Below are 10,514 nucleotides of genomic sequence, written 5' to 3'. Positions count from 1 at the left end.
CTGTATTTTTGATCAACAGTCATAACCAAACTATTTTTAAAATACTCAAATAAAAAAAAAATGCAATTAATTGTTTTTAAGTAATTTTTTTTGAATAATTTTTTTTTTCAAATAATTTTTTTTTTCAAATAACTTCTATGTCAATTATTTTATGTCAATTAATTTTTCTATCAATTCATTTTTTAGGCCTGTACAAACATTTTGTGCAATACGTTTTTAATATTTTTTAAAAATTTTGTTGAAGTCAACAAGTTTAGAGATTACATATTGATAAAAATTAACAAAAATCAGTGTGTTCAATATTTTTAAATACAATCCAAAACGTAAACTTTACCAAACATTATTTATTAAATTTTATTAATTTAATAAAAATCGTTTCTTTTTGTAGGTTCATTATTGTCACCTACCTCTCACCCACCCGTGAAGCTCATATAATTGGGGACCAGAGTGATATTTGTCTATAAAATGACCAATTCGCCCTTCTTTCATAGAATGGCCGATTGTTATGTAAGAATAAAATGAAAAGGGTAATGGTGTAATTTCGCTCATCCAATAAACCCACCCCCTCCTATGCTGGGTGTCAGTTCATCACTATTCGATAAAGGAAAAGAAAAAAGAAGCCAAAAACGAGCACACATAGTCAATAATCAGTATACGGAAGAAATTAAAAATAAGTAAGAAAAAAAAAATGATCAGTATGCTAAAGAAATGAAAAGTAAATAAGAAAAAAAAAAAAAAACCCTTATGGACCATAGCCTTTATATAAGTCAGTATATCTGCATTTGTTTAACCACACCATCTTCACCATTTCATTCCAACAACTTCAACAACTTCTTCACCCTACAACATTGACTACATTCAGTGTAGATATCCGTGTGAAGAAAGAGAGAAGAGGTTAGTTTGAACCACAGTTCATATTCTTGACAGCTTCAGAGATGAGTTGCAGGAAGGCGAAGAATCCACCATACGGGACAATCGGCCGTCATCCCGCCGGTCATCCAGTTTCAGCCACCAGTTTGCCTTTTGTGCTCAGTTTTGTTATCTGTTGGTTGCCTTTTAGCAGAGGCTCAGTTTTCCTATCTGTTCCTTTTTTTTTTTCACACCAACATCATACATTTTACTATACATTTTTCATACATTTTTCTCAACTTTTGCAGTCATCATGTCGAGAACAAAAAGAGCGAGACCCGAACATGGTGAAACCTCTAACCCTGTACAACGTCAACCACAGCAACAACATCATCGTTATCCAACTGCTGATTTTTTCACATATAATCACGAACAAGCTTATTCAAATTTTGCTAATCGACCAATTGTTACGGAGAGAAAAGTAAATTTACCTTCTCAATATGATCCACTGTTGCTTGGCAAATTGGATATGATGGGATGGTTACCTTTAACTAATTTACCACATAAGGTATATCCCCGTCTTGTATATTTATTTTACCTTCACTTGAGATCTACTGAGGGACAAGTAGAACAGTGCAATCTGACCTCTTATGTGAAGGGGAAAGTAATCACACTCAACCCTCGCACTTTCGCACAAATTATTGGAGTTGAAACAGAAGATTTGCAATGCCATTTTCAAACTGAGGCTTAGTTAGCCAACATTGTTGGTGATCTAACTGAGGTTTATATCACAATTTGTGAGAACTGATTTACCGGCACTAATTTACAAGCAAGACTTTTAAAACCCCACCTTCGTATTCTTCATCAATGGATAGTTGAAAATGTCACTCCCCAAAAAGGACATTTTGATGTTGTTCCATGTTTTAATGTTTATTTGTTATATTGTTTTGAAATTGGACAAACATTAAATTTATCCTACATATTATTAAAAGAAATGATGGTTGCAAATTTTAGTACTCTCAGTGGCCGATCACTACCTTTTGGAGCTTTGTTAACCAAAATTTTCAAAGCGCATCATGTCAACCTTGAAAGTGAAGTAGATATGAGAATCACTTCACCAATTTCTAAGTACACACTAACCTGAGCTAGTGATGCTGAAGACTTACTAGGCTCTATTAATTTTGAAAATGAACCAATACCTAATGAGAAAGAACCCAATGACAATGCCATGCCACCAAATAAACAACCCCAATACTGGACTGATTATTTAGCGTTGGAACAAGAACGGTACAATCAGCACCTACAATGGGAACAACAAATGGCTAATCAGTTCAATACATTGGGTACTCGGTTTGATGAATTTGCCGCTGCTCAGAACTCACTAATTCAACAATTTGGTGAGTTTCGTGTGGACTCAAGGAGACGTGATGAAGTGACAAGGAACCGCATTGATCAGATTGACCATCGAGTCACTCAGGTGTACCATCACTACTTCCCTCCACCTCCACCACCACCTGACAATGATGCTTAACTTGTTTCAATGACCATTTAAATGGTTCACACATGCTGTGGTTGCATTTTGTTTTCTTATTTTGTTGCGGTTATTTTGTTTTGTTATTTTGTTGTAATATTTTGTATTGACATAACGAATAGTATTTTTTTTTTTTTGCACTGTAAAATTAACCAGTGACAATGCTATAACAACTTGAGAGTTATATTATGAAATTTTAAAAAAATCGTACAAAAATTAATAAAAAGAAATTAAAATTAATAACAAAGCCCTCATTTCAATAAAATGAAAAAATTAAAATTAAAATTAGAATTAAAAAAGTCTACGAATTAATAAAAAAATTAAAATTAATAACAAAACCATTATTTTTAATAAAATGAAAAAAAAAATTAAAAATATCGACTCAAATGAAATCAAAAAAGTTAAAAATTAATAATTATACATTTTTTAATAAAAAGGAAAAAAAAATTAATAAAACTTATTTGGTATAATATCTCAAAATAACAAAACTATTATGTTAACATGAACCAAAAAAAAAAACAACTAATAAAAAGAAATTAAAATTAATAACAAAGCCTTAGAATTGTTTTAAAAGGAAAAAAATAAATTAATAAAAAAATGTCGTCTACAAATTAATAAAAAAATTTAAATTAATAACAAAACCATTATTTTAATAAAATGAAAAAAACAAATTAAGAAAAAAAATTCGGCTAAAATGAAATAAAAAAATTTAAAAATTAATAATTATACATTTTCTTTAATAAAAAGGAAAAAAATTAATAAAAACTTGTTTGGTATAAAAATTAATAACAAAACTATTATGTTCATAACATGAACAAAAAAAAAAAACAATTAACAAAAAGAAATTAAAATTAATAACAGAGCCAAAATTTCAATAAAATGAAAAAAATAAATTAATAAAAAAATGTCGTCCACAAATTAATAAAAAAATTAAAATTAATAACAAATCTATAATGGTCAACATTTTTTTTTAATAAAAAGTTAATGAACATCATAAACTGAATGAATATCCTAAACTACAATTTTTGCATGCATCATTCAACCATCAAATTGAATAAAGTGTTTGACCCTGCATGTTATACATTGCATCAACAACATATTTTTAAGTGTCTTCATTCACATAATAACATTTTGTTAATTGACCATGTGATGATTTTTGTGTTCCCTTTCCTTTGATTGCCATTTAGCCCAATCGTTGTCTTCATTGTTAGTTATCCCACAAAAAGAAGAAAAAAGTCATTAAATTCACAGTTACGTAAAGTGGACGAAGTTATGTAATAAAGGTGTCATAATGATTGAAACTAGTAAAATAATTATACATTTAAAACCATTAGTCACTACGATATTCATTTGCCTTGTTCACATCACAAATTTATCCATGGCCAACATGATTTTGCCACATAGCAGTAGCAATTGCAGCCCTAAAGTTAGATTGGTACGTCAACCCATGTTGTGACATGTCAACATAGTCAACTTGGTCTCCAACAAACCTGTCTGCTTCCGCTTCTGCCACCATTTCATTATCAGCTTCCATGAAGAATGGGTTCATATTTGCATGCGAACGGATCCAATTGTGCAATACACAACATGCAATCACGAGAGGGCCTTGTCTTGTAGACTTGTAATGTAACGGCCCAAAACGCATGTCACAATTATCCTTAATTAATTATGCGATAATATGAATTAATTGGAGAATATTTGTTTGAATTGGAAAAATATCTGTTAGGACTACAACTTCGGGACTGAAATTGACGACCATAATGGGTTCGGAAAGCGAAATTGAACATGCCTATATGTTACCGGGAATTTTTAGAGCCATTTGGGAAATTTAATTTAGAACTGATTTTTGTCTGATTCGCTAAGCCATGTTTGGCTCAACTTTTGGCACAAGTATATATATAATTAAAGATAAGGCTAAGGACCCTTGTTTGACTCAAAACAAAAGAAGAAAAAATCTGGGAAAGAGAGAGAGTTCTAGAGAAAATAAGAGATCAAGAGAAAGGAAGGGAGGAAGAAAGGGTTTGGGCCAAATCTTCTCCAATTAGTTACCTAAGGTAAGAATCTACTTCTAGTTTCTTGAAATAGGGTTGATTCACCCATGATCTCATGGTAAGTAAATTGAATTAAGAGAAAATTATGTCTAATTGAGAATATTGTGATGTATTTTAACCTAGGAAGCATATATGAGCATACATGGCATAAGATTATGTAGTTCATGTTTATAATCGTGTTTTCCTTGTATGATTGACATATTGGGGAGGAAACTCCATGGATTTGAGAAATGAAGCTTTTATGTGCATGTTTATGATTTTTCATCTTAATTCAAGGTTTAAATCGTTACATGATGCATTTGGATTTTTGTTTGGAAAGTATGATTTCTATTTGAAGCTAGAAATTCAAGTTATTTTCAAGTGTTTTGGGCCTTGATTTCATGATTGTGAAGTTGTTTTTGTAAAAGAGGGAGACCCACGGTTTAGCAGAATTTCGGACTGGTTTTTCACCCAGACCGCTCGAGCGGCCTGGGCCACCGCTCGAGCGGCCAAACAGTGTTTTGGCTACTGCAGTTCCACCGCTCGTGTGGCCTAGGCCACCGCATGAGCGACCAAGCCACCGCACGTGCGGCCAAACAGTGCACATTTTCCAATTTTGTTTTTGTCTCATTTTCTGACTTTCGGGCCTTCATTTACTTGATTTTCGCATGTCATATGCATCCATTAGCATCTCATAAACATGAAATAAAGTAAAGAAAGAATAGGATGTCATTAACTAATTGATTCGATGGCAATATGTGTTAAGAAATTGTGCTATGAATGTTTGTATTTGTAGGTCAAAACTCGAAGACCGCACAACCGGTTTTGGCAACCCACTGTGAGTAACATTTCTGTAAAGTTATGTTGATAAAAAATTATGTTTTAACTGTTACTGATACGCTATGTTTTCTCAAAGTGCTATCTTGATTCTGTGAACGAATATCCTATTTGCAAAACTAGTATGGCATCTACAAATAGTCCCAAGTCATGGGGGACGGCACATAAGTGTGGGTCCATGACATACACGTGATACGAGATCTCGTTAGCCACTTCATTGTGGTGATATGTGTTAATCGGTAACCGGAACCGATTCTCTAGTCGGAAGACGATATATGTTGTATCCTGTGAGATGTACCATTATGTTATGTTCTGATATGAATGTTTATGAATGATTTATTTTATGAATACCTTATATGTGGAATTCGTTCACTACCCCTTTACTTTAATGTTATTCACTGGGCTTTAGCTCACTGTTTGTATATATATGTATTATAGGTGAGCGTTTTGGAAGTCAAGCCTAGGCGGAGTCTTGAACCAAGCCGCCGTTTTGGAAGCCTACCAGGTGTTTTGTGTGCCTCCGAGCTGGGGCTAGGCCTGGAAGGCCGTCTGCAAGCTTTGTTTTTGTTGTACACTTGTGGCACGTGCCTATGTTTTGTGTTTGTTATTTCGTTATATGTTATGTAATGTAAGTGGGTAAATTAACATTTTTGGCATGTAAATATTTGTTCATACATATGCACAGCTCTTTGGACTTATGGCATTTTGTCTTTGCTTCCGCTAGCCCCGATTATTTACGTTTTGTACAGGAAGGCCTGTGGTAATCTTGGATTATTGGCTGGTTACGATGCCAAACTTTTAGGGGCGGGTTTGGGTTATGACATGTAATTTGGCATGGAGGGAATAGCTTCTTCAGAACACCAAATGTTCTTTCTATGACATTGCATAACGACGAATGTCGATGGTTAAACAATTCCTTGGGTCCTGAATAATGACGGCCATGAAACTTTTGCAAGTGATAGCGTTGGGAACGAAATGGGGTAAGAAATCCGGGCATGTTCGTGAAACCAACATCTACTAAATAATACTTGTCTACATATAAATAATGAATGCACTGTTCTGTCAAACAGATGTACAAAAAAATAATTTCAAAAATTGTACCGTATGTTATTTCGTGACACTCATCATTGGGTGGGTGTGAGAACTATAAATCATCTCTTATAATAGAGTCAACTAAAATAGCGTTGTCGTGAGCGCTACTTTCTCATCCAGAATTAATAAATGTGAACAACATGTTGAAGTCACAAGTTGCGAGAACATTTTGTGATACCGTAGATTTGCAACCGCGAAATGTATTTTGTCTTGAAGCGGGGACCCATGCATCCACCAATGTGCCATCGATAGCACCGACACAATCCTAATTGAAAGATATTTGTTTGACATTAAAAGCAAAACAAACTTGGATATTACTTTTATAACAAGAGGAAAAAAAAATTGCGTCCCTTATTGTTATTAAAAACTTATAGGACAATCATTAAATTCATACCTTGAACTAGGGGAAAAACCTCCTGTCATTTAAAATTTTTGCCGGTATCTCGTCTTGGTTACGTGGTTTGATAACCATTGATGCAAGCTTGCACAATGCCCGTATAGCAATTTTGATGTGCCAACAAATTGTTTCCGTGGAGTGTTGAAATCTATCTGCTAGTAGGCGATGGCAATCATTTTGTGCGAAAGTGTATAAAAAAATTTCAAGTGATTCCTCGACACTGATATGCATATGTTTAGTATCGATAAAGCCATTTTGGAGTAAGGTGTCTTTCAATAAAATGAATGTTTGTGCATCTATTTGCATAATGTCCATCATTGTTTCTGGATGGCCATTTAATAAGCTGAAGATGTAATCATCACCTTTGAATGGACAAGTTCGCTGCGGTCGCTGACTACTTGACGCGTTGATATGGTCATGCATGAAAGCAATCATCAAAAAATCCATAAAATCTTCAATAACCTCATCCTCTTCTGATGAGATCTCCATTACATTGTTTTCTGTGTCGGATGACATATTGTTTCGTCTACATTACAGTAAAAGCATAATTATAAAATAATGTTTGATAGCATTATCACGCTTACCATTATTGGTGAAACTGAATTAAAAAGTGGCTACATGAATAGTCGGCCTTAGTCATTTACCAGCATCCACTAAAATATATACAAGAATAAAATTTGTTTAATATGTAGTCATCTTGTAATAACACAACATATTGATCTAAAACAGAAACAACTTAAAAGTTCAATAAAAATAAACATACGAAGATGGAAAAAAAAGAGCATCTCATGAGATGAAAAAAATAAAATAAAAAACAAATTAGGAATCATCAAATCATCTTGCAGAATGACAAGGAGAATCGCTAACTCAATCAAAACACAACTTCTCACTTCACTGCAAAGCTAGGATCATAGCTAGGCGCATATGGGTAGGAGTAAGCATAAAAAACCTTCGCCATTCCTTGTCTTTAAACAGTGTCAGTGCCCTAACGTACTGCACCGGTGGTATGTTCCCAAGCTCTAGCAATGCATCTTGACATACATCAAGGGAATACTCATCACCACCTACATTTGCAGCCTCTGTGTCATTTGATCATGCACGTGAATGTTCTGTTTTTGCTTGTACGTAGGATGTGAAAACTGTGCACACATCATCGAACCCACTTGACCGTGACTTTTTGGAACGACCACTATCAGTCTAGCTGCTTGTAGGGCCTCTCTTGTGACTTTTGCCCTTCGCTAGACCCATGTACTCATCGCCGAATAAGTCAACAGGAATGCTTCAATAGCATTACTCCCACCAACTTCAGGGTTCCAAAATTTATTTAGCATTTTATCTTCTTCATCTGAGTCAAGGGCTCCCTGTGTGGATACACAAGACAAGGCCCCTGTGGCACAACAATTTTTAACAATTTTCGTCATTTCTTGGAAATACTCAAATCCTTTTGTCCTAAACTTCTTTACATTTCTAGTAGCCTACAACAATTGAAAATATTGAATTAAGCACATTGTACGTGTGATGAAATGTTACAAAAAAAAAAAAAAAAAATTGAAAATGGTACAGGTTAATGAAAAACCTTATCCCAAAATTCATCGGGTGCAACAACAGTGCCTACAATAGGATCCTATCCTAGACCAGTATGTTCCTACAGTCGTTTAAACGTCTGGTAATCAGTTTTTAATCGCTGATATTTTTGTCGTACCTGCTTTGTTGTAAACAGAAATCCATACAGATTGTGCAACTGATTTATAAAATGATTCCAATGCCTAATTGTCCACACAGTAGTACGGCCTGTTGTTTGATTTTTTTTAACCTCTTCTCTCAACATATTTATTAATTTCATTTCAATTCTGGGAGTCCACATTTTTGTATCCCGATTGTCATCTAAATTGTTTCCATCCATCTATAAACATACAATTTATATTTAAACTACTCTAGAGTGGATATAAAAAAATAACAGAGCAAACTACTCTGGAGTGGATATACAAAAATAACAGAGCAAAAACCAATTACAATTATTTATGTACGAAGCAAAATTAATATTTACTTGAACTTGGTAAATAATGTTAGAAAAAGCAGACGGTTTGAAGGGCAACACAGAGAAAAAAATAAAATCACATAACATTAATGTTTACTTCAACTTGTTAAATAATGTTAGAAGAAGCAGATGATTTGAAGGGCAACACAGAGACAAAATAATAACCACATAATATCAATGTTTATTTTAACTGTAGGAAAGGTAGATGATTTGAAGGCTAAAACCTAGACAAAATAAAAATCACATAACATTGTCTGTAAAAAGTTTGTAAAGCAAGTTTACACATTAAACAAATAACCACAAATAAGTAGAAGAAGAAGACCACAAGAAGAAATAAGCAGAAGAAGAAGAGCAGAAGAAGAGAAGAAGAAAAGGATGAGCATGGAGGTCGACTAGCTGGTCAACCGGCCGGATGACCTGAGGGACGACCGACTCAGCTTCAACCGTTCAAAGAGTTCAGACAGATCAGAAACTATCTCTATACTCGTTTGGACTTCTCAGAAACCATTTCAAAACTCATTTCTACATAACAGATGATTGAAGGATATGCGTACCAGATTAGTGGAAGTTGAATAGTTATCACCAGTGATGGAGTGGATACAGTGACTGAATGTGCGACTCTTTGGTAGTCGTCTGATTCTGTAATAACCCCGACCCGTAATTAGCTACTAATCAGTGATTAAAGATGCTAATTGAGTGGATCAAATGAATTATGGGATTAATATGTGATTTGCATGATATTTGGCTTACTATCTGTTACTTGTAGAATTGTTTGTCTGGAATTCCGCTTTAATATGTAAATTGAAAGCCTTATCGGCATCCGAAATCGAAATTGACTCTACCAATATGTTATTTGGAATTTTTAGAACCATATGGCAAGTTTTATTAAAAATTGATTCAGTCTGATTTGTTAAGTCGCATTTGGCAAGCCTTATGTTCTAATTAGTGTATTTTAGCATCATAGCTTTATATGTGAGCCTTAAGCTAATTTTTGAGCTCAATCCTTTTGCCCCTTAGTGCTAAAATCTGGTGAAACATTTTAGAGAGAGAGGGAGCACAATTCTAGAGAGAGAAGGGAAGAGATTGAAGAAGAATTGAAGGCTATAGCTTGAATTGATCAAAGATTGTGCAAGTACCTAGCTAATTGAAGACTCCAGGTAAGGATTTAAGACTTAGTTATGACTTTTAACCATCAAGTAGATCATTTCAAGAAAAATTTGTGATTATGTACAAGAATTGGACCAAAGATGATGAATTTAGAGTTAATTCATACATGCATGCTTAGTTTAGTTTAATTTCATCACTTTGAGCATGATTCATATCATCTATGTTTGAATTATCATGTTCCTTCACTTAAAATCATGTTTTGGGAAGAATTTCTTACATGCATGGAGCTTATGAGCTCAATTTGCTAGTTTCATGAGGTTTGATGAAAAGATTTTACATGCATGCTTTGTTTCTTGAATTTCAAGATGAATTGTGAACTTTTGGCAAACTCTTGGGCCATGATTTTATGAAATGATCCTTTGTTCTTCATATTTTACAAGTTTACTAGGTTATCTCAAGTTTTGGGGCTCAAGAGATGTGTTTTAGATGGCTGAATTTGAGTTTTGAGCTTGAAGATAAAATCTGGAAATTCCAGAATTTGCATCTACGCTCGAGCGTGGGAGTTCACGCTCGAGCTACCGCTCTGAGTGCATGCACTCTGCTCGAGCGACGAAAAGTCCGCTCGAGCGTGAA

The sequence above is a fragment of the Camellia sinensis genome, chromosome 6 (assembly GCF_055761805.1).
Source record: "Camellia sinensis isolate YWXY chromosome 6, ASM5576180v1, whole genome shotgun sequence".
In the NCBI taxonomy this organism is placed as follows: domain Eukaryota; kingdom Viridiplantae; phylum Streptophyta; class Magnoliopsida; order Ericales; family Theaceae; genus Camellia; species Camellia sinensis.
Note: the sequence above shows the minus strand (reverse complement) of the source record.